Genomic DNA, 26374 nt, shown 5'->3' with positions numbered 1-26374 from the left:
CACCTCTTTTCACCCTCTGTCTGAAACCAGAGCCCAGTCTGCTCTGATTGGATAGCTGGTCGGCTCTGTCGTGATTGGTGAACTGCTTAGAGATGTCCCACCCCTTAATGTTGTATTGCTAGAGTAGAGTAACTCCCTCTGGGAACTTTGGGATTTGAGCCTTTGCAGAAACAAGCTTACATTTGCAATAACAGCAGACTACACACGCATGCATCCACACGTGCATCCGTTCATTACACACACACAACCTCGAACACTCTCTGCTGAGTGCAATGATCCCACAAGTGTTTATACGATAAACTATTGATGCAAGGGTGAGGTTTAATATTAGGCGGCAGGGCGAACCCACACCAATGAGAGAGGAGCTCTATGGTATGATATCTCCTATTCTAGTCAAAGAAATAAACAAATGAAAAACAGCGTGTCGAAAGTTCAGGAACGGTGATGACGTCCACAAGAGTCTTCGACAAACATGGCCATAAATAGTTTTTTAGATTATGTAGATTTTTCTAACAGGCCACTCTCACTGCCACACCCCCTTTTCGCCATTGGGTGTGAAAACAAACACACACCCGTGCACTTGACCTCCTTTCTAAACTTTAGTCTCCTATGGCAAAAACGATGCCCTGCTGGAGAGGAGAGCATTTTCGTTGACGAACAGATTGACCTTTACCTTTTTCCTGCTGACTTGACCAGACTTTACACAGGCTGCGTGAAAGAAATGATTATGAGGCTGCATAAACTAGGTGTGATGTGTTCAAGTGTTACGATTGAGCCAAAGTAAAGTTCAGGCTTCCCACATGAAGTGTTCTTTGAGACTGTACAGGACTGGAAGCTGGAAAGAAAGAAGGGAAACTGTTTATTTCAGTGACAGCAGCCTCAGTTATGATGAACCATTTATGAGAGGAAGTTGAATAAAAATAAGAAAATATGACTTCTATAATCAATTTTTGCCATTTATACCTTTACCTCAGTACAATAAGATGCACATTTTACTTCACTGCAGTGATTAAATAATATTACTTTATTTTAAGATTCACATTAATTTACAAAGAATCATTTATTAGATAAGTATAAGATAATTATACAGAAAAACTATTAAGCATCAATAGTTATCAGGAAATATAATTGTATTATTCTGCACCATATTTTGATGCTCATTTCAGGACTTCTATTTTTAACACAGCATTTCTACAATGTAGTATTAGAGCTTTTTAATAAGTATTACTTGTACGTACCTCTAGATATTGCAATAGCAAAGTTTCATGATGCAGAGGTTAAATATATTAAATCAGAGTAAACTACAAGTTCTACAATATTTAGACCACATGGATTATAATGCAGACTCCCTGAGGTCCTTTTGAGATGTGTTCCTAAATATATCATAATGACCATGCCTTGTCAAAACATCCTTCTAATCTAAGACATCCATCAAGTGTTCACAGAGGGATTTATTAAATGTAGGGTTGCAGCAATTAAACAGAGCATACACTATGAGGGAGTGAATCATGTCTGGACCAAATGACATAACTCGATTTATAGCAGCACTAGTAATTTTGGGATGAATGGCCATTCATACGACTATTTAGATACTTCAGAAATGCAAATGGTTAGTTGTGCAAAACATGTATTAAATAATGAGCTAATGGAGTGTAAGTGCATTAATAGCACATCACGCCTTTCGACTCTTTTCCGTGACCTCCTCACATTAATTAATGTGGCAGGTTAGGAAACCTCTGCTTAATCCCATGCACTCGATGCAAACATAAACCACACACATGTCTATGAATATGAAGTTCCCATGCTGACACACTGACCCATGGAATCCATCGAAAACACCTCCATCTGTCCACACGTCCCAACCACCGCCCTGGTACAATAAATGGCAGCAGCTGTTCCTTTAAAAGCTGTGTTTAAGAAATGAGATTAATTAAGGTGTTCTTGTTTTAACAGCCCAGCCCAGCCCCCACCCCCCGCTCCAGCTGTGAGATCTCTTTATTGCCCCCCAGTTTGCGACACGCTCCCCGCACTCGTCTTAGCGTCCTGCTTCACAGTGTTACATTTCTCTGCATAATAGCCATCCTTTCTGCCAAGAAACACTGAGGAGGTGTTAACCGTCCATTATGGGATCTTTAAGTAACAATACAGGGTTTCCCACACATTTTCATTTTTATAGACGACATTTTAAATGTTGTCCATGGCTTTTAAAAAAGGACCCATGATAATATCAAGCCCAGAAAAGAAGAAACCTAGAAAATTCAAACCCAACCCTTTTTGACGCTTCTAACAGTTGGTAATTGTTAGCCTACTAAAATATATTTCTGACAATATAGGAACAGAAAATTCCTTTTTAAAAATACAAACTTTACAAGCACTTATATAAGCGTAGCACTGGCTTTCAGCATGAGAGAACATCAGTGATTGCCCTATAGGTGTATTCTTAAGACATCTGATGATAAATGAAAAACAATGCGGTAAGTAAAGTATATGTAGCTACACAACAGAAGTTAAATGTTATCCATAGAAGACTACTGTAACAATAATTTCAGTCAAGGCCAAAACTAATCCATATATTATCCAACATGTAAAAGGATTTTCCTAAATCTATTTATGTTACCAGCCTGGAAAACTCGTTTTTGAAAGGTTTTAAAGGATCGTAGGAACCCTGACAATAGCTGCGGATTAAAAAACAGCTATCCACAGACCAGTTGCACAAAGTAAAGTTTGCATGTTGGAAATGATCACGGGATTTGTAGTTGCAGGTAGGCTGCCTGATGCAAACCTCTTTATGAAATGCATTGTGGGCAAAGTTACAGTAAGGTTTCAAATCAGAGTGTGATAACAGCTGGAAACTGAGCATCTCAGCCATCTTTCATCACTCAGTTATATTCTCAATCTCTTTAATACTGAAACTTGCATCGACTAGATCTAAAAAAAAGTCACTAAAAGAAAAACATGTTTATGATGCACCAAAAGAGAACTTCATGTAAAGTTGCACAGTCCCATCCAAAGCGCTCTGCTTCCACCTAGTGGTGACTAACTAAAACAGTTCGCTTTACAAAAGAGAATCTGGATGCCACACTTTTGAAATCCTTAAAAATAAAAACAAATTTATTAGCAATCATCACAGCGAAAGAATGCATGACATCTACAGGAGCATCTGTTGGAATAAAAATGCTAAATCTTATTTACAAAGTCTGCAATTGAATGTGAATTAAGTTCTGCACATGCAAATTGCAAATAGGGTATATTATTATAATAACACAGGTAACAAAGCTTTTCCACCCCGCCACCCAAATGTAGAACCCCTCACTGCTGCTGTGGTCCCAACTATACTATCACCAGACAGAACAATGGGATATAATAGTGTCTGTAATGCATTTGTAGAAAGAATTACAGTGAAATGCAGGAGCGTTTGGGCCTGCATACAGCATCATGGCAGAAGGGATCCAGCAACACACACATTGATAAAAGATAAACTGGCCAAGCAAGGGCAGATAAGTATTTCTAAAATCATTGTCTTTTGTTAAAAGGAAACAACTTGCCAGGTTATACATCGCTTTTTGAGACAGCGTTGTCCTTTGGCTGCTAAGGCTTCTAATAAAGACATCAGGATTCAGAGGAGGGCGCTAAATGCTAAATGGCATCAAGCGTCCACCATCTTCTGTTCTCCGTAACACTGGCTTCCTGTTATCCAACCTGAACAAAATGGGGATAATGAAACAGATACTGGGCACACCCCGACAGATCAGACCATAAGAGTCAAACTCAAATCATTCAACAACCTGAGAACAGCAAGAAAACATTTTCAAGCTATATAAAAAAACATTCAATTACGCATGAACTAAAGCAAATGTAACATCTTCTCAATGACCTCATACCGTATTTTACAGAACTGCCTTTTTCTCAAGGCATAATAATAAGATCACAAAACATAACGTGATTATCGCAGTGTGGCTTTAAGTGTAATCAAGGGGTTTATGCTGCGTCTGAACCGACTGTTTATTCATAATAGTGGGTTAGGAGTCGCATGGGGCAATTACTGTCTGATTGGATCACTCACTCAGCCGAAGGCACTTATAAAACTCTGATGACCTATTTTAGGATTTTTTTTTTGCTTCAGACAAAAACAACACTTCTGTTCATCTTTAAGTTATGTGTAAACATTGACTTAAGTCACTTAATAAAAATGGATACCAGCAAATAAAATGCAGGCTGCAGACAGTGGGAAGATTTCATTAAGAATTAAACGGTAGGGATTAGCATAAACTAGCATCGTTATTTGGCAATTAACTGTTAAAAAAACCCAACAACAACAGTGTCATGTAAACACCAAATGTTGACAAAAGGATGTCTAGATGTGGGATTAAAGGAAGACCATCTGGGGAATACCACACTGTGACATCATGAGATTCTTGCAGAAGCTATATTAAAAAGCCAGACACAGCATGTCCATATAAGGCATGACGGGTACGAATAATCCACCTTCTCAGTACTGAAACAGCTTCTTAAATCTCCTGATATTCGGGTGGGGGTAGTGCTGTACAAGGGGGCTATGGTAGTGTACTGCGTGGTGCGGGGGCGTTGGTAGTGAGCAGAGCTGGATAACTTCACAGAGGCAGAGGAAGGGATGGCTGTCGAGGTCCCATGAGCATTAGGGGCTGAGGCTGCAATGGGGGGGGGTCTTCATCTTCAGCTTCTTCGAGACTTTGAGTGTTGGATGAGCCACTGCAGCGTGATATCTGAAGAAAAAGGGAGATGGGGTGTTTAAAGACCGCAGCAGGGAAGTACAGATGTAGAATCATTTAAAGTCTGGTACGTTCCTTACCTATATTGTCTTTCTCTTTGCAGGAGACGGAGTAGCAGCAGATCTCCCGGTCCTGAATGGCAGAGAGGTTCCTGGAGAAGGAGAGGAGGAAACATGAAACCTCCGAGTACAAATGAGAGAGTCGTGTTAAAGCTGATTAATAAAACTCCCAGCGATACAGATGATCCATTACTTCCATCAAAACATTATTCTTATGACAGCACTGGTCAGCACGTGCTAAAAGGGAATTCTTGTTCTTATATTAAAAATGAATGGGAAAATAACAGATAAGCTCAGCTAGTACATCTGTGTCTATTGTCACTGGTATATTTTTCACTCCTACATGCAGCTCATTGCTCAGGTGTATTCTAAAAACAGTTAACTACAGAAGAAAAAAATATCTGCATTTGATAATGACTTTCTTGTTTGCACTGCAGATGGGCATGTTCATGAAATGTCACATAATCAATATTAGGGATGACACAAGAACCAATTCTTCAGTACTGAGTCGATGTTAATGATGCACCAAAAGAGAACTTCAGGTAAAATCGATAAATCTATAGTACCACAGTGCCCGTCAGTAGCTACATGACTGGAGCCTGAAGGTAGGGACACACCAAGCTGACACCAAAGAACCGACACGGACGGACCCCAAATGTTGCGTTGCCTCGCCTCTCTGCGTTTCGGCCATGTGTCGCACTGGAACACACCGCAAAGACTTCAGCCGACGGCCAACTAGCACGTACAAACTGTGCATGCGTGAGTGGCAATAACTCTCCTTACCAGCAGGCGGCGGTAGTGTGTTTTCGCCATTCAAAAGAGGCAACAACCGGAAGACAGACCGCATAATACACAGAGAAGAAGAAGAGACTGCGTGATATAAACAAACAACAAATAGCGTGTGCGTTCCATTTTCACTCTACAGCGAGAAGCTCACGGGGCTTTCCCGAACCTGTGTCGAGAGCTGGAGTTAAATGAAATCTCAGATTTGCCTTCTTAATCGTTTGTTTGGGTCCCTCACTTCCGTTTCGCTTCTCATGCACTGATTCGCTAAGCTGAGCAGCCAATCAGAGTGATTTATTTGACCGACTGCCTTTGGCCGATTGCCTACCGAGTCGATATGTTGAATCGGTGGGTTATCGGCCGAAAAGGTGTCGGAACGGCTGAAAAGACACGACGGTGCGGGACACACCAATCTGAGTAGGGCGACAGGACGCTCATCGTCGNTACAATATCCAAAACAGGCTCTGGTGTCTTTTTAGCTTTTGAAAAGAGCATCAGCTCTCTGAACTAAAGCTTCTTTTAAATGTTAAAAAAACTAAGGTAATGCTCTTTTCAAAAGCTAAAAAGACACCAGAGCCTGTTTTGGATATTGTAACTGCGCAAGGAATAATACTTGAAGTGGTTGCCTGTTAGAAATACCTAGGTATCTGGCTTGATGATTGTCTCACTGTATACCAAGGCAGGTTTGCCTTCACTTACTGTACGGAGGCACATGTTTATTTATAAAGCCATGTTGGGTAAACTCCCGTATTACATCTGTTCACTGATAACACAGATAGTTGCAAGCAGCTATTGTCTGAGATCGCATGATGGAGTCTTGTTGGATGTGCCAAGAGCCAGGACTGTCTTAGGTAAGACAGCTTTTATGTGCGCAGCGCCACTTGCTTGGAACAGTCTACAACTAAAATTGAAACTGAGCAATTTTATTCCTCTGAATGTTTTTAAAGCAAGTGAAGTGAAATGCTCTTTGAAACTATGGGTATTTGTAAATGATGATAAGTATGTAAATGTAGCTTGTAAATATGTTGTATGATATCCTCTATTATTTGATGTTGTTTTATGTTTCTTGTGTCCTAATTGCTGCAGGTCTCCCTTGAAAAAGAGATCTATGATCTCAATGGGACCAATCTGGATAAATAAAGGTTACAAACAAACAAGGCTCAAGTATGCCTATTTCCTTCCTCCTCTTTATTATTCCCTGTCATTATAAAACAGTTTTTATATCCTACAGACAGCCTATAATAGTATTTAGTAAACTTACCAGCATTTAGACCTTAAGGTCATAATGTTTATGATATACAGAATTTACAGTTTACCCACAGAGCATCTCACTAAATCTGCAACGTGCGAACATGTTGCACTTAAGGTGAAGGTTATTTCAAGTCTGATTTACAGCTGTATGCGTTTTAAATGGTGAGATATTCAATCTAAGATTCAGCAGGGAATTACAAAAGGGATGCAGCCTGACTTGTTGGAATCTGAAATGAAGCATGGGTGTTTTTACTCAGTTTCAATACATATGTGCAGCATGAAATTAGTCATTGGTATTTAGCCGGTTAGACGTCTTTCTTCATGTGACGGTGATGCCATCAGAGCACCACTCTCTTAAGCTATTGGGTAATTTGTCCGTTTGACGCCCAAGCAAAGACAGGCATCTGCAAGCACTTCATGCAGGTCCCCGTGTGGACCGTAATTTGGCACTAATCACTATGTGTGGAATGTCACATGATTCATACAGAGCTGCATGGCACATATCACCATCCTTTACTGCTCTACACCTTGTTAAAGACAGATGGGGACATGCACACACACCCTATAATAGCCATGCCTAATAGGACTCCATAGATGTTTCATCTGGGCTCGTTTGCCTTGGCTATTCAATGGTTTGACCCAATGTCATTTCAATCAAACTGCTTTTCAACAGTCTGATTTGATTTGATTTTGTTTTCCCACCACATTTTGATGATTAGGTTCAATTTGTGGTTTTGACCACTATGGGATGTATTGCCATTGAATTCAATTGCCATATTGGAATTGATGATTTCCCGACTTTTCAGTAGGCTAAGTGTCAATATCATGTCACAATGTCCAATAGCCTACTTTGGATTAAGGACAAAGTACCTGCATGCTAATTAGAAAATGTTAATACAGTATGCTTACTCGCAAAGCTAAGATGTGAACATGGTAACAGTCAGACCTGTGAAACGTTAGCATGTTAGCATTGTTGTTGCAAGCATAACAGCAAAGTAACTCTAGCATTTAGGAAAACACTGCGTATCTTATTCAAGCTAGCATGGTTGTATCTTTAACCCTTTACTGGATAGTAAAAATAAGATCATGAAAATGATCGATGGGAAGCTAGTGCCATAGGTGTTAAAGGAATTGTAGGCAAGAATGGAGAAACCAGCTCGAGTGCGCTAGAATTTGAAAGTGTACACAACCGAAAAAAATCTGCCACTTCCTTCAGACTTCCTTACAGAGCCCCTCCTCCAACACACACGAACGCGCACATGACCAATGAGGGCACGTGATAAGTTTGTGCACAGATGGAAGTCTGACAGGCAGGTAGGCCATCCAGTTATTTTAGCCGGGCCGGCTCAGATGATTGGTCGTGCTTTTTACAGCGCCATGGCTTCCACAGATGACATTTTTTAATGTATTTATTGCCAAAGCATTTAATGTATTGCTATCGGGATGTTAAGAGCATTCTATGGAATATAAAAAAAGTGTTTCTGAAGTGAATTAGCTACCCCACCTTTAAATAGTAAAATATACAAAAATTGTTGAAAAGTAAACTTTACCACATTTTAAGATTTTAAACTTGGAAAACAGAGGTTTTCAGTTGCTTTGGTTCAACCTGCTGTGAGCCATAACAGACACTGTTTTGAGTGTAAAACGAGAAAGTTAGTTTTATTTGACGTAAACCATGACTTTTTCTTCTTCGTTTGTGATTGTGGGAGTGCAGAAAAGCTGCTGAGACCTCCAAATGCAATAAATCCATTTCCACTCAGTGCGAGTAATCTTTCAGGTCCGTTCTGTTATCCGGCGTCCTCTCAGATAGCCGGCTCTCCTGTGAGCACTTTCATAGTCTCACCTCCCAGCCTCGCCTCTGACACTCTCTCCTCCTCAGATTCCATTAAAAATCATAACTTCAGCTCCTGGGGCGCTGATCAAATAGGACGGCTAATGCATTTTTCCTACGTTTTGATTTTTTTCTCCCAATGTACCTCATATTTACATATAGATTGAGTATTTATCATCCCACATTTTAAGGCAGATTCACTGTAGTCCACTTTATTAAACCATGTTGGATTTATGTATATTTAATGAAAAGTTGATGTAGGGAGTGTAATTCTTTGAACAAGGGAGTATACTTGGTATGTGGGATGAATAGTAATGCGGGAGCTTGTGAACAACTCAACTTGTAAGTCTTGAAATGTAAGTGTGGTTTTTCCAGTTCTTTATGGTACGATGTCCTTCGCACCTCTCGTTGCATTGTTCTACCACCATCACGTGATTATTTATATTAAATATCAATCTCCAGGTTCTATACCCTGCTGTAAAAGCAGATGGAAGTAACATAGGCCATTAGCCACAAGTTAGACAAGCTGGAACAGGTTTCATTTGATCCATATTCCCCGAGGTCCTCTATCTATCTTGAACCGGGAAGAAAGAAAAGAGTAGAGAAATGGTAACAACCAGCACAGTGGAAGAAACAGTTTGTTATTTGAGGAAATATGCTTATTTCAATAGATCAATACCACTGTCTTATGTTTCTGTTGAGTATAAAGCTTTACACTTTGTGTCAAGCTTATCTTAAAGACTGGGAATATGGTGAAACATACCCTGACTTTGTCTTAATGTTGCAAAATCTGCCTAAAACAACAAAAGCAAGTACTTCGTAGAGTTTTGCCCAGCAACCTTTGTTACCACCAGACCCATAAATAGTACAGCTCATAACCCTCCTCAACATACAATATATTGATTTTAACACCTTTTGTATAAATAAAACAACTAAGGTGTCATGTGTGATTTTCAAGCTTTTGAGGTGCTGCTGTATTCATTGTGTTTCCTTTGGAAAGAGATGAGCTAGCTCTTTTGACTTCTTTCTGCTGAGCTAACTTACTGCTAGCAGTGGTTTAATATTTAATGGACAAACAATAAAGTGGTACCAATCTTCTCGTTTAATTCCTGGCCAGTTAAACTAAGATTTCTTTCTGCCAACAAGATTACAGCCGATCCAAATTCTTACACATTGTTTTTGTCCTTGTTGCACAAAGTGACTTGCTGTAACCCTTTCACCTCTAAAATCTCTAACTAGTAACCATACAATTAATGTAATTAGACAGGATCATTCATTAACATACTGGACCCTTGGGGGTCTTTAAACTACACAAGACAACTGTAAAATGAGGGGGGGGAAAACAGCACGGCAGTAAAATGTGTCTTTTCTGATAAATGTTTTCACCTACAAAGGATGTGCTCCCTGAGCGCCAGCAGCCTTCCTGGCTGGAGGCTAGAGGAATCTGCATTTCATTGTAAGCGTGCAGCATCAGGTATGAGTGTGTTGAGAAGACTTTACGGGAGGCTTTATCCTCCAGTCACTGTGGCTTCAGGTTAACAATGGCTGAAAACCCTGCAGGTTGTGAATAGATAGTCTATAGACAAATGCTGCTCTGCAGGCTGGAATGTTCTGAAAAAACCGATGAACAATTGGGACAAAAAAAATGTAGTGCAGACATTGTGACGTCTCAGTTTTAATGCCACTAACAGTGAATAAGGCTTTTGTGTTTCACGCCAAACCTATAGGCTTGTTATATGGTATAGTTTCTTTTGTGGTTCTAAAATGGTGGAACGAGCTCCCCATTGATAACAGGACTGCAGAACGTCTACACATCTTTCGTTGCAGACTGCAAAAACCCACCTGTTTCGACTGCACCTTGGCAAAGAAAAGGAATGATCTCTTCTGTACGTGGCACTTACAAAGATTTAGCTTACCTGAAGCCAATGCAGTGGTTTGGCTTACTGACAGCGTGCAGTCATTTGGTTTCTTCCTGGTTGAATGCTTATTGTAACTCACTTTTGGATAAAAGTATCAGTTAAATAAAATGTAATGCTTTGTTTGGGCACTAGACATTCAGGGACTATTTTACTTCCATGAGCGTGACAGCCAGAAAGAGTTAAAGACCAAACCTCTACTCTAAATAAGGCCTTAATGAGACTTTGGATTCAGTTCAATGAGAGGGACAGATGTTCCCTCAGGCAAGATGAACTAAAAACCCGGTGACAGCTGGATAGAGACGAGGTAACCTGCCTTTGATATTAGCCAAACCTTTCTTCTGCAGGTAGCCCGGCCTTGGCAGACAACCTGAAGCCTATCAGATGGAAGAACAGCCTTTACCTTTGTGTGATCCTCTGCCAGGACACCGTCTGCAACCTTCCCAGGGTCCGAGCAGTGCAGCATGATCATACATTCATCTTTTCGTGAATTTAACGATGAATGATGGAGTTAGCATATCTCTAAATGAAAAGTGATTTGTGAATGGGCCTGCAGTATTGGTGATGTCATTTTGAGAGACATGCTGCGATCTGCTGCTCTTCTTCTTGTCTAATCCTTTCGACTACTTTTAAAAAAAATGTCTTCCTCATTCATGTCTCTTGAGCAACAGGATGTACTCTTGCTCATACAGAAGAAGCAACAGTCTTCCCTGTAGTGTCACGCTACAGTATAAAGTGAAAGAAGGCAGATTGTCTTGCTGATGATAAACAGCTGTTGCCTAACCTACAGTCACAGGAAAAATATCACTTTGGCAACTTCAACAACCTGCCTGAACGTTCACTCTGTTTAGCTAGCACCTGCAGAGAGAAAGACAGTACTATTAGGATTTGCTGTCTTACAGCACACTTTTCTGAGTTTCACTGATGTCATTTTCCCTCCTGAAACATGTTCATGTTTTCCACACTATATTCTGTCTGTGTGAGTTTAATGGATAGTCCATTTTAATTTCACTGACTTGCCTGCAATGGTTTCCATGTGGCAGTTTTGCTGTAGCATGTTGTCGTTGAGATATTTCCAAAGCAAACTTTCCAGTCATTCATTCCGCTGCCTTGCTTTGTGTGAGGGATTGCCAGTCCAACCACCTCTATGTGTTATGCTGTAATTAAAGAAGTGTTTGAACACGATCTGATGAAGAAAAGTGTTTGGATCCAAAGGGAAGGAGATGAGGCATGGCAATCCCAGCTGAAGAAAGAATTTAATTATTTGAAATAGCATGTCCTTCACACTTACTTTTCTGCCAAGTTGAAGCTTTTCTAGGGGCATGATTAAAGGTTGCTTATAGAATAACATTTAAGCACAGCATCATTGAGAGTCCTGAGATACAACCCCGGAATGCTATTGTTTTACAGGAATGCTGTTCCCTTGCTGTTGGCATTTGACTCCTAAATGAGGACAAGTTGCTATTTCTGGTGTGACTCCAAGTCATTGTACCACTCTACAATGGGCACAATCACCTCTGAAGGTGACACACCATAGAGGTTGATGGTAAAACAATAAACATGTTTTCCTAGGAAATGCATGGCTAGGACTCAATAGAAAGTGTTGATACCAGAGAGCTAACAGAGAAGTTAGGCTAGCTGAAACACCATACCTTATACCCGTACCCAGAGTTATCACACTGTTTAGATAATTGGCCTGATATCATTGCTTAAGGAATAGTTGTTTTATTTGGGAGATATGTTTAATTGCTATCTAGCCAGGAGTGAGATGATAAACTTAATACCACTCTTATAACTGTTGTTAATATAAAGCTACAATCCACATCTGGTTAGCTTAGCTTAGCTTACTTACATACAGGAAACCGGTAAATACTGTATCTATCCTGTTCTGTTGAAATGTACAACATTCACCTACCAGCACCTCTAAAATGAACTAGGACTTGCTATTAAACTTCGGGTGAGAAGCTGAGATGTGTCAGTTGCCCAACAATCAAACATACATGTCTGAAATAGAAAATGCAGTAAGTCTCCAGGCAAAAAAAATGTCAGTCATCATTTAAAAAAATTGCCTTGATGGGCCTCGATACCTTTTTTGCGATCAGATCGGGGGTATGGTTTAGTCAAAAGCGTATATTATGAGTGCAATACTTTGGACAGGCAGGATAACTGTTTTTTCCTATTTTCAGTGTTCATGCTAAGCTAAGCTAACGATCTCATGGCTGTAGCTGCACATTTAATTAGATAGCCTTGGTGGACTATATGAGACTGGTATGGATCTTCTAATCTAATTTTCATGAAGAAAGTATTTTACAAAAGTGTTGAACTTTTCCCTTAATCTTTCAAAAACAAGTGTAATATTATTTTTCAATAACATACACCAGATGCATGGATATTTAAACAGCCACACACTCACAGTTTTCATACATTATCAGAAACATTTAGCAGCCACTGTAAACACTGAGGGAAACAATGAGCTAATTTATGAATAATAATAAGCTTCATTTAATGCAGAACCCCTAATTTACTTATGTCACGTAAAACTCGAACCGGCCAACTCTGAGTAAACATAAGAGGGAAATCGTTGTTTGTTCTTTTGAAATTGGTTATATTTTCCCATGAGCCACACACAGATAAGTTCCTGACTTTAGACCACGATACAAAGCTGAATGGGTAAAGAGGAAGCAGTGAAGTGGCTTTTCTAGGTGAAGATGTTTGCACTGAATAATTACATTTACAGTCCTGTGTATTTACAAGATTATTGTAATTTTTACCATTCAAAATTGTTTTTAGCACCGACCCTGTGGCTTTATCTGAAATCACATCTCCTTTCTATCTGAAGATGTGTAACATGTTGTATCCTCACATCCTATAGGAAGGACTTGGGGATGGTATTTCTTTCTATTCCTTGTGACGCTGGCATTGTCTGCCTTTCACGCAGGCTCGACATGTGGAATGTATTGTGTGAAATGTGCAGTTTTCCATGGCTTATTGCTTTCCCATTATGGTATCAAGGTTCTCTAGTGTTTGCCCGCTGTCTGCAGCCGCGGTGGTCCTCTTAGCGGGAGACGTGCCGTGTCAAACGCTATTGTCAACCTCCATCTCCACCCTTTCACTTGGAGACGTGGCACCTCCACCTCTTAACAAGCTACGCGTCGCACACTCCCACTAATCTCTATGCATGATTCCTACAGAGATGGTTCACAGCCATCTTTGTTTGTCTCTCAAGAGGCTCCGTGCATTCCTTCAGCGGCTGGTCATTGAGTTGTTTCCATTGAGGCAGGAGAGCATGGGTCCAGCTCTCTGTCTCCGGACTGATGGATGGCCTGTCGGACTTTATCTGAGCAGGACGGACGCTGCGCTGGCTGGGGCCCAGAGATTGTCACTCCTGACTGCTTTATCAGGGCCTGACTTATAGAGCTGTCATCCTCTTAGAGCAAGGTTCCCAGGCACCTCGTCCAGCCAATCCCCCCCCTGCCTGTCATGCTGCCATCCAGGGACCTTGGCGTGCCTAACTCCCTGCTTGACTGGCCAGACGCCTCCCACCCACCCAGGGACAGATACATTACCAAACTTGTCTTGATTCATCAGCTCCACCCTAAGGTGTTTGGCAGTCTGTTGTAAGAGCCTCTCTTTTGCCAAGTGGTATTAACTCCAGATGGGGCGTGGATGTTCTTGTTAAAGATAAAGATAGGCCTTGAATGTGGACAAATTATGTTTCTTTTGCAGTTTCACAAGACATCCATTTGTATCTTCTATGTCTTGCACATATTCAAAAGACGTGATTTGACACTTTTTAATAGCACGGCTGATATGTTTCTTAGTCTTCACACTTGAAACTCCAAATAAAATTAAAATAGAAAAAAGATGGCAATTGTTCAAAGACCGTTTTAAAAGCTGAGTCCATGTTTGAGCTTGCCATGAAACCACGGTGGATTTCCTTCCTTATTCTCACTTTGATGAGCCGTTGGAGAGCTTGGGGGAAAGCCAAGTGAAGTCTGGGGCCTCTTGCACATTGTGATGTTTTGTTTCAAACAGAGCAGCTTTTGTTCAGCTGTCAGGAAAGGAGCGCTTCACAGTGTGTCGGAGTGTGTTTAGTAACCACAAACACACAGCATGTGTTCATTTATTCAATTTCATTTTTTACAGAGGTTATGTAGACAGTTAGACGTGTGTTTAATGCTGTCGCCGTGGGGATCATTAATCAAGAAATTAGAGGATTTGGAGTGACAGTGTATCTTTGTATCATGAAGACAAAAGGGATACGCTCACGATGGCTTTCAGGATGTGTCAGAGATTGAAAGATGAAATAGATATCATCATCTCCACCCTAACCCTAACCCCGGGGTGTTATAGATGGATCAATGAATAATTATGAACAAAAGATCTGTTCTCAATATTGTGTTTTAATAGCTAGACTAGTACTGGCCAGGTAATAAGAATACATGTAGTTAAACCTAAACCTTTGTTTGGTCAAATCAGCATTGTGGGTCAAGGGACTGAATTGGACAACATCCACCCCTTTGATCCAGACCAAATAACTCAATAGCAAATTAATAGATAGTCAGAATGACTGCCAATGGAGGATGACATCTACAGTAATGACTCTTTTGGTCTATTGACTTTTCTTCTAGCACCAGCAGGTTGATATTTGTGGTTTTACATGAAATGTCCCAACAACAATTGGATGGATTTATGCACAAATTCATGTCCATTTTTAGGATTAATTGTTGTACGTTTGGTGATTTCAGGACTTTTCATTTATTTTTCCAATACTTTGGATTATGACCACAAAAATTCAATATCAATGACATTTCCATCAGTCATCTGTGCATCACAAAAAATGTTTTCCATGTTGAACATCAGAATGTTAGCTGTATTAGGAGCATGTTTGCATGTTTTCTCAAACCACCACATTGATTACGCTTCATGGCTTCTGAACTCTAAAGTGTCAGAAATCTCATTTGAGTGTCTTTTTATACCAGGAATTGGAAATAGGTGAAGTGATTTTGGCATTGGTATTCTTTTTATCTTGACATGAATGGACGCAAATACAGTTAAACACACAGTTTGTCTTTCGTAGTGTTCTCCTGGGGGACAACAGCTCAGCAACCATCAAGGCTACTTTGCATTAATGCTGATGGTGACCATCAAAACTGAGACAACTGGGACTCGTTAAGATCACTCAGCATTTTCCTCCAGCTCATTAGAGTGCATTCAGAATAATTTACCCTAGAGACTTCAACTTGAATATGCCTGCAGGATCTGTGAGAGTGGTTGTGCCTACAGACATAATGTATACAGGTTTATTGAATTTTTCAGCGTGGGGGTTCCAACAAAAATCTCAACATGGTTCTTAAGTTGTAAATCGATTGCATTTAGATAGCGAATTGGTAGTCTTAGTGACCACTTAAAGCTAACCTTAAACCTAACGCTTACCTTTTACAACACAAGCCAATGTTCACCAATTCTTAATGGATTCTTAAACTGTTGTCAGATATTACCATACGCTGCCACATCTTCTTTAAGATTGATAAACATTCTCACGCATGCCTAGAATTTGGGGTTCGATATTGCCCAATGACACCTTGACGGAGACTGAAGTTCCCAAATATCTAACCACCGATTAGAGGACAGCTGCTTTACCTCCTGATCCACAGCCGCTTCTATTCAATTGGTCCTTCCCGATATCTTTTTGATGATCCCTGGGATTGTGTTTATCCCAGCTGTACATCCAGCCATTTCCTAAAGTGTGCTTATCTGACAACATATGAATCTTTTTTTATCAACTGGTACACTCATGTATTATATATCTAACTGTTGACATCTGACACCACTAATTAAAAAAAAAAATGGTTCTCATGTTCCGTTGACTATGTGGGTTACTGAGCCCTTACATTATCATAGATACACTATGACCCTTCCCAAAGTTGTATGCATAGCACTAGATTGGATTTAGAGCATCAACAATCGTATATATACCAGTAGGACTCCAGTAATAAACTGAGAATGGGGCCAGTGTGTCAGCAAGAGTCATTCCAGGCAAGCTGGAGTCTTTCCTGTTAGCCCCTCCGAAGCTCTGCTTTCCATCCATCCTGGATCATATGCCTTTAATAGTTTGTAATCTCTTAAGGGGTGAGATTTACGTCCTCCCCCCTTAGAGTAGGGGCCAGAGATATTTGGGAAGAGTGAGCAAGGGCTCCTGCGGGAAGGAATCAACCTTCAGTAAACGAGTGTGAGAAACACTCCAAACAAGTCACGTATAGTCCCGAGTGACCTCAAAACTAAAATACTGTTTTTAGGAAGCGTTCTATAGTAAGCTCATTTTTTATCATTCCTTTCCTATTTTTTCTACAGTCCAAGACCTTCAGATTATAAATATCACTGTGCAGGTAAAAGGGAAAAAAAGGCAACAGATGTGGAAGCTTGGCCATGAGCCTGCAGCTTATATAACTCTCAATGGCTGTATTGTACCAGTTTGTTCGCCGTAATTGTTACTGTGATGGTTCTGTGAAACTTGGTATTGTGTTAGATGATGGAATTTTTTTGGATACAGTACACATTTGTTGACTTTATGAAAGATAAATACACCCGGTTGATGTATGATATCTCTCTTCGGTGGGTCGATATTGCTCATAATTGTGATGGACTGGCTAGTTTCTCAATAAGCTGCTGTGTCACTGCCGCCCCAGGGAGCACAGGACATATTAGCTCTGGGAAATCAAGACCAAATGTTAGCCGAGTAAAGAATCCTTTAATATCTTGTGTATTTATAGTAGACATGTGGAATTAATTTCCCCTCAAAGTGTACGCAAAAATGTTAGTTATAGTCAAAATATTAAACAAAGTGACATTCTATGTACAACAAATGAAGGACTTCACATACTAATCCAAGCCAGCCTGTTGAACCAGGACAATGGCGACAGCATATCCATCACACATTTCTGGACTCGCAACACAACTAAATTAGGATGTTCTAAGCACGCATGTTGTAATCCTATCCTTTCCTTTTATAACTGATACATAACTCAAAGTATGCTTTATCTTGTGTACGCAACACAGTCCCGATGAACTGAACCGTTATTGGATCAATGTGATAGGAAACAGTATTTATTATGTTACAATGTCTTTGATGTGTAACCCTAATGCAAGCCTCATGATGAAGGACATACATCTACCACCTGGAGAAGATGAGTTTAGCTCATTCTGTTGTTAGGTTCAATCTTGTAGGCTGCTGTAGGTGTTGTAAGATAAAGGAAGGAAGCTATGTTATCTTGTTTGACTGTTATATTGCGATTCACACTGGAGACGAATCTCTGTACTGCTATGGTGCTGTCACTGCCACTCAATAGAACAATTACTTGGAGAACTCAAGGACTCTCGTTGACCGTGGACCTCTGCCAAGGCATTCACAGGCACTCCGGATGGCCCCATATGCCAATTTGGGTTGTATATCTTTCAACGTGGAAATAACTTGAATGCTACACAGAAGATGTATTTTATAGCTTAAAGTGTTTACATGTGTTCCAGTGTTGTTGACCTGACTTTGGGGGGCATTAACAGTCAGAATAATTGTTTTACAAATATTCTAACAAATAAAAATGCAGCACAAAGGAACTATCTTGAATGTTAACGAAAGTCAAACATAATGGAGTATCCAGCTTTGATTTGGAGCCACTCAAAAATCATTTTTTTCTTCCCTTCCAATAACTTTAAACAAAATCAGGTCAGTAGTTATTTTTCGTAATCCAGCTAACAGGCAGTCAAACCAAGCAGACAACATAACCACCTTGACGACAGAGATTTGGTTTAAGAGGGTTCCTATACGGGGAAGATACTAGACCTTTTAATATACAGTATTTGAATTTTTTTGACCCTTTTAATGTTTTGAATGTTGGCGATTTTTGGTTGAAAGTCGTTTAAAATCATTACATTCGTTTTCCTTGGTCTTTCATACTCATCCCACCTCAGCTGTGTTATTCTGCGTGTCTGTCCACAGTTTGACCCGTGTTACCCGGCAGATCGCCGTCTCTTGGCAGTGCCACCCTCTGCCAAGGTGACCTGTCACCAGAGGCTTTTACACGGGCCAGCCATGGCTCTTACACTGCCCCAGGGGAGCTGTAAAAGTGTTAACACCATCCTCACTCTACACACTGGCATTAGAGAAAGGCCTGGTTACAGGACGGACCACCTGTTGCCTTCTGGTCTGGGATGAGATGACCGTCCCTAAGGACCCCAAATGCTACCACAACCACTCGAGAGGAATGGTGTAGTAGCACAACAAACACACCACTGTGGTGCAGAGTGAACCTCTATATGTAAATTGTTACTCAAAATAAGTATTTCAGTGCAGTCAGTCAAGCTTCCAACAGAAAACCATTTGCATAATGTTCATAGAAATAGAGTTATTTTTTGTATTTAAAGTTTACATAGTCAAATGGTAACGTTTTATTTTGAGTGTTGGTTAAGTGGTAATATTTTTATTATGGGCCTAATAAGATGCTTTTTGACATTATGTGTTAATAGGATAGTATTAGTTGTAATAATAGCATGATAACACTATTATTGTTTGCTTATGAGACATTCAAAGGCTTTATAACCACAAAATGTATATAGGAATCTTTATAACAGCCAGCAGTCAACACTTTCAGTTAGCAGTAGTTAGCGATTAGCGGTTATTGTCGTTTCTGTGCTTTGTAAAAAACGAAATGTTAAGACAAAGCAGCCGAGCAGAGGGAAAACTTGAACCCAGTTTTACCAAAATCAACTTGCTCTAAATACTACCAAAGTTACATTGTACATTGAGTGGGACTGACAGATGCCATTCTCCCTATACTATGTCACAAAAGCCATATTTTAAGGTAAAATACCTAAATAATGTAGCTTTATTGTTCTTAAACAGTCTATAAACTCACTCAGTTTCTACCAAGTGCTTCGAAATGAACCAATTTACTATGGCTTATTACAAGGACCCTTTTAACAAGCCCTAAAAAATAAACTTGCAACTATTAACCCTTCACAAAACGTAAATCCCAGACTTGGCAAATCCAGATAAAGAACTAGTCTAATACACATCAATATTAAGCTTGTGAAATAGTTGTGTTATCTGTAGCTGGAGAATACCTTAATGTCTGGTTTCACCGCCCCTGCCCACACACACAGGCGCTCATCATGTTTCATCTGGACAGCTGGGACAACACACAGATGTCGGCTCAACCTCTGGCCAAGGAAGCTCCAAGTTAATTGTTTCCATTTTACTTTTTCCAAAATAAAGATCGCCAACTGTGTTTATTTTTATGCATGATGGCTGATTATAGCGTTAAGTAATGTATATTTAAATGACTGACTGGAGACTAAAGCAGGATTTCCTGAGTGTTATTTATTATCTCAGTCTTTTAAGTGTGTCATTACGCTGTTTGTCAAATGTGATTATGGGTATAGAATTGGCTAATTGCTCAGGCTGTTGTTCCATTTTGAAGTCATTTGCAAGTCTAATAAATAATGAATTTGTATGACATGTTTCTTTCATCACCACTGTTTTCCATTAATGGGGCTCTCTGGAAATTATTATTAGGAAGGAAATGAAAATAAATGTTGCAAGCTGCCACACCTACTCTCCTTTTCCGTGTTTTACAATCAACCTTTTTAGTTTGTGAGCGGGTACACCCACTAGGATTGATCTAAAACTACACCAAAAACTCCAACTCAACCAAAAATCTAACCTTTAAAATCTGGAAACTGACAAACTGCCTGATTTTACTGGCACCTTTCCATTCCTGTTCTGTGGTTTCTGTGCAAATGTAATGGATTTCAGTGGCTAGGTGTGAGGGGAAGGGTGCAGTTCATTTTAGATCCAGGGTCTGGGGCCAATGTCGTCCACACTGCAGCTGTTGGTGGAGCCCTTCCCTTATAGCCTATTACCTCACCATAACCGGGTTATGAAAATATCATCACTCTATGTGCATGTGCAGAGGGTGGCGCTTGACTCGGGGCTAAATTGAGAGTAGTGATGGATCCTCGTGGTCACCAGCTTCTCAGTGTGTCACTTCAGATAGAAAGCCTACACAGAATGCCCAGCAATGATTATATCTTTTGTGCATTTTCATTTATTTTCCTTATTATTTCAGACCCACCCGGATGAATGGGGTAAACTTTTTAACAATTTCTTAGCATGAATTTAAAGAAATAGGATCATTGGATAATGCTAGGTTCAAAACTATTGCTTCAATGTGTTGACATATTGCGTTAAAATAATAATTTTACAGAGGGGATTCTTCTAATCAATTTAAAATACATCGATGGAATTGCAATGTTTTAGGAAATTGTTTTGTATTAATACGGCTTTCTAATTGATACAAAGACATTGATATATTAATCAAACCCTACAAACTTCCAATCTATAGATAGGTACTGAAACTTGAGTTGGAAATTGCTCAGATTATGACAAAAAAAGTGCATACATTCCTCAAGACAGTAAGGGAACAGGGCAAAACAATTACTAATAAACATCACGACGAAAGAGGAAACATGGCAACAATTGTTTTTTTTATTGCAATTTCCTGAAATGTTGTAATTAAATATGCAAATGATGCATTATCTCATGTTAACTTTTGGTGAAATTAAGGGAAGTGTAGTGTAGTGTAGAAGAAAACTCAATTCAATCTGTGTTTTTTCTTTCTTTTAAAGTGACTATAGTTTATGAACAATGTTTTTGGCAGGGCGGGTTTTGTATACAGTCAAAAAGCATTTTGTACTCATTCAGTATTGAAACATGTACATGCTTATTGCTACTTCACAGCACGTGTATTCCCTTTACGTTTCCATCCTCCATTTGTTATCACTTGTTGAAAAGTTGATGTCAATTCTTTTCACATTCTCACTCTCTTTCCTCAGTGTTGCAACTCGGTGCCAAAATCACAAACAGGTTGTTTACTCGCGCAGAAAGTGTAGAGAGTGGTTCTCAAAGGGGGTCCGAGGAGCTCTCCGTACAGAGGTGATTATGTCAAAACAGAGGATTTTTTCCCCCGAAATTATCTTCCAAGTTTCCCAGCAGCTGTCGGGGGCAATTATGGCAGAAAAGTCAGAATGAGACAGAAAAGTGGAGAAAGCAAAAGACCCAGGAGCCTGATTCAAAACAGAGATGCGTATGGCAGCTACACTATGTGCCTCATGATGAACTAGCATGCATTAGTTATAGTGCAGTGTGAGTCTGTATTGTTGTTTTTCTCCCAAACAACTTCTACCTTGCCATAGAAATATCTTAAATTCTCCAGATCCTCGCCTCCCTTAATAATAAATGTCAGAAACATTGCCTCGATTTGTCTTTCTGTGCAGCACCCTACTGTCCTGAACCTCCAAACTGTTATCTTTCTGTCCTGGATGACATTCAAAACAGTTTTTTCCCCCCTAAGAATATTAGAGTAGGACCTAAGAGATCAGTAAAACTAAGAGTTATGTTTCAAAGCTCTAATGGCCTGTCGGCAGCTTCCACATAAACAACAGACACGGGCGCGTGGCCTCGCAGCGCAGAGAAACATAAATTAGGCAGAGGTTGTGATCTGGGGCCCTGAAGCCTCTGAGCTGGAGAAGTGAGAGTGTGTTTGTGGAGAGGTGAGTAAAAGTTTGTCTGGAGGTGAAGGCACGGGGGGCGGGGGGGGAGATGCTGTGAGGCTTCATGAGGCTGGGACTGCATGAACTGAGAGCTTGGATTTGTGAGTGTGTTCTTTTTACTCGGCTTGGTCATGAAAGCTCCATCTTTCCAACGTTTTTGGAGCTCAGAGGTGTATACCCTTTTTCTATTAACATACAATACATGACACTTTAAATCCACCATTCGAAGAAAATATCAAAATATTAAAACATCAGAAAAAACTAAAGCATAAGTATATCCATAATAGGGAATGAAGGAAGCCAAATCCTAGTGTCTTAATGTGTTAAGTACAGTGTTCAACATTGATTAGTGTGCAGAAAACAGTAGACAAAAGGGACGTAGCTGGTGAAACATTAAACTATATTTATTACAGGTTTCATGGTAGTCACATTTCAATAAGTAACAAATACAGGTTTGGTTAAGTCTGTCCAACTGGTTCTTCTTCTGTTATTTAGGATCGCCTTAATGGTTACCAAAAGAGAATGCTAAGGACACAATGACATCGCTTAAAGTTATCTTTTTCTGTATCAGACAGTACACGAGACAGCACTTTATATAGAGGTAACATTAAAATCGCTTTTATATCAGATGCTTTAAACCAGGGGGGTCAAACTCAAATACACAGTGGGCCAAAATAGAAAAATGGATACTCGTCGAGGGCCGGACTGGTTCAATGTTTATTGCAAAGCGTATTGAAATGAACTTATTGCACATATTAAACCTGGAACTAACAAAGCTTAAATGATTGTCTATAAAAACAACATTAAACATTAAATAATCAGTTGCATTCATTTCTTATGGCTCTATCTGCAGCTTTTCCGGAGTCTTTTCTTAACAACAGCTTCAAAAAAACAATTTCCCTCAAAGAAAAAAACAAACATGCCCTGTTCTCGTGAGAGAAAAAGTGCAGAAGGAAACATCCATTGAAACTCAGCGTGCTGCTCTGTGATGCTAGCTCAGATACTTGGCATCTCATCTTGGGTGCAAGGTCATCAATGTTTGGGCTCAGGCTCTGAGCTGAGGAAACCCTCAGGATGGAGTGAAGGTCTGCGTGCAATATACCGGCGGGCCAGATCGAATAGTAATTCAAAATTATCCTGCGGGCCGAAATTAAATCCACCAAGGGCCTGATTTGGCCCCCGGGCCTTGAGTTTGACACATGTGCTTTAAACCTTACAGTAACATTATGTCATGTTTGAACTGTAAGATTCAGAAACATCTATATCTAGTTAAAAAGGTTAAGAAATCTTTCTCTGAGTCTTCAAAGTATGAGCCAATAATGGTTCTGTTATCAAGCCTCGGAGCACTAATTCTACTCTCATGCTGACATCTGACTCTACATCCATTACCTGCCAAGCAGGGATCATTGTTACTACTTCAGTTGCATTACTGTACAAGAGAGGCCTTGTTCTTTGTGACTGTGTTCATGTGAAGCCTTTTGTGCCACAGGGCCTTCTGAACTACCATGTTAAAGCATTAACTTTAGCATTCCTGCTATCTGTGGCTTTAAGCAGACAGTCACTGTTCAACATGGCATTATGATGGTATGCTTCAAAGACCACCCACTCAATACACGCTATGAGAGGAGCTTTTGAAATGTTCTCTCTGTAATCAGATTGTGGTTATATGTTTTCTATGTCCCTGTACAATGGGACGAAGTGGAGACGTTATGTCACTGACCACATGGAAGCGAGTCATCACGGTGACATTTAAGTGCTTTAAGTGAAAATAAGTTTTTACATACATTACATATTTAGTGTAATATATAATATAGCTGATGAGAAACCAACTTCAAGTTAATGGGTTCTGGCGTCTTCCCATCCATTTTGTCGGATGCATTCGCTCAAAATGTTTGTTTTCATAACACAAAACAAAAGATGCGTATCGTGTTCTCATGATCTCATTGAACTCCAAACTGATTAAAAGCTCTCTGCTTTGTCCAATTTCCCCCTGGAGACACAAAGGTTGAATCTTTTTAATGCGACCACTCACTTATCTTGAGTGTGCGTCTTGATTGCGGAGAGGGAGAGTCAAGGCTTTCATCTTTTTCGTGATGGTACGAAGCAGACACGGACGTCTCTAAAATCAGCAGCGTCTCTAGTGGTATGACAGTTTCCCCTGATTGAGTGTGTTTGTCTGTTGATCTTTTATCTCTGTCTGCTGGTATCATTGGAGCTGAGTGTGTAACATGACATTGTCTAGTCCTTTGGGTCGAAGCAGCTGGTTGTGTCACCACTTTAGAGCAGATACAGATAAAAGTTACAATAGGTAAATAAAAAGGACGATGAAATTAGTCATGTCTGAAATATGGTCCCTAAAAGATATAGTGAGGCTACATCGAGAAGTTTGGTTAGCCTTACTGTCAAAACATGTTAAAAACTAGAGTCATAGTACATTTCAAATGTTATGACAAATGAAGTGTGACAAATTAAATGAAACAATAGATAAAGATAAAGATTGAACCATGGCAGTTGTTCAGCAAAAACGTGAGGTTTCTTGGAGCTAAATGCTAACAACAACAGGCTAAAATGCTCACAATAGGAAAGCTAACTTGTTTGAGTCAATTAGCACCTTGCACACTTTAAGCTAGCTGAATCAAATGACATTGCTTTGATTTAGTTCTAAACCAGTCCAACGTAATAGACGAATCACATTTGTTACCTGAAAATGCAACTCGCTCTCACTTTCAAAACATCATTTTTCACGAAACAAGAGTTAACCAACCCAATCCAGCCACAAACTAATTTGAATTCAAACCTGGATCTTTTTCAAGACATTGAGCATTTTGTTGCCTAAAGAAGTCGTTAAATGGTAAAATCACAACGTTAACTATGTTGAATTTCATTGGACATCCTTGATGCTACAGCTGTATGCACTCCATAAAAAATAGATGCCAGGGGGCTTCAAGCAGGCTTTCCGTAAATGATGTATGCTATAAAATAAAATAGGTCCTGCCATTAAGAAGGGATTGTTTTAACACAGGATTTTTACCAGTTGTCAATGACACTAGAGTTAAGGTAACGCGATCGCTAAAGTGGTTATTTATTACGAGTGGAATCGTCTGTACCACATTTCTGGCAATAATGGAGGAAAAGTCAGGAGAACATGAAAAGCGTTACGATACATTCTTTTGAATTCATGGAGGTCTATAAAAAAATGCCATACCATGCAAATCAGTCTTTTAGTTGTGAAATATTTCAATATGGATTAAGGTGTTGGTCAAACCTAAATACAGACATTTATTATCTGAGCTGCTGTAACGGCTGAGTAAGAAGGGCCACACAGCAGGGATAACAAACCTCTGAGTTGGACCTAGCGGTGTATGAAATGTCATTTTGTGTCCCCCCTGTAACCTGTGATTACAAACGCCAGTGAGGCGCTGAACAGGACATGTTTTCATAGACTTTTTTTCCAAAGAGAGGCACTGCAATTTTCCTTTATTAAGCCTTAAAGTTTGAGAAAAAGGATTGGATTTCCCTCATATTGGGGGACCAGTGCCAGGCATGACTAACTCTGGGTCATGTAAAGAGTTTGCTCGGTGCACACACACATGTGTACGCATGATCAAACATGCACATTGGTGCATACAAATGTAGTTGCATGCAAAAACACAATTATTTTCTTTCTTTGCAGAGCATTTTAGTTCCTTTTTTAAACACCAATTAGAGTTGTCTGAAAACCGCAGTCACTCTCAGTTGAAAAAGAAAGTTTGATACAAAACAAAATTCACTTTGACCTTTTCAAATTGACAAGCCGTTCCAGCCACACCCATTACTTGAGAGAATGCCAGCGTTTTCCTGCCCTTTTTGGAACAAGCTCCAATTTATATGGTATTATCGCTGCTATAATAGGCTAAAAAGACCTCCCATTGAAAAAGAATGGATTTAAGACTAGATCTAACGTTTGGATTTGATCTTTTAATATATGTTTTCCTACCTCAAAGCCGCTTAACGAATGCTTGGGAGGAAAGGAATTTCAATTTCCAGAAATTCACACCAACACAATGACATGATACGCTTCCCCTTCCTCCCGCCCCCCCACCGGCTCGCTAATAGGCTAGGAGTGATTGACAGGAGAGACTCACGCCTTCTGCCCCTCGGACTTCTCCTTGTTAGGAGGCACGGGTTTCGGCACATTTC

At 39.9% G+C, this 26374-nt stretch overlaps 1 long non-coding RNA gene across 2 annotated transcripts; it reads right to left on the bottom strand.

Moving 5' to 3' along the window:
• Positions 1-3089: 3089 nt before the first annotated feature.
• Positions 3090-20623, bottom strand: LOC104959413 (uncharacterized). 2 transcript variants are annotated; one of them, XR_799862.1, is made up of 5 exons: positions 20613-20623; positions 13057-13062; positions 12149-12156; positions 4829-4899; positions 3090-4742 (listed from the first exon to the last, which is right to left on the bottom strand). It is a non-coding gene; the product is annotated as an uncharacterized lncRNA (long non-coding RNA). The 2 variants fall into 2 exon arrangements; XR_799861.1 differs by lacking the exons at positions 12149-12156; positions 13057-13062; positions 20613-20623 and adding an exon at positions 8237-8248.
• Between the last annotated feature and the right edge of the window lie 5751 nt (positions 20624-26374).

Source organism: Notothenia coriiceps, unplaced genomic scaffold (assembly GCF_000735185.1).
Source record: "Notothenia coriiceps isolate Sejong01 unplaced genomic scaffold, NC01 NC01_scaffold00030216, whole genome shotgun sequence".
Taxonomy (NCBI): Eukaryota; Metazoa; Chordata; class Actinopteri; order Perciformes; family Nototheniidae; genus Notothenia; species Notothenia coriiceps.
This window is presented reverse-complemented; position numbering and strand designations above follow the sequence as displayed.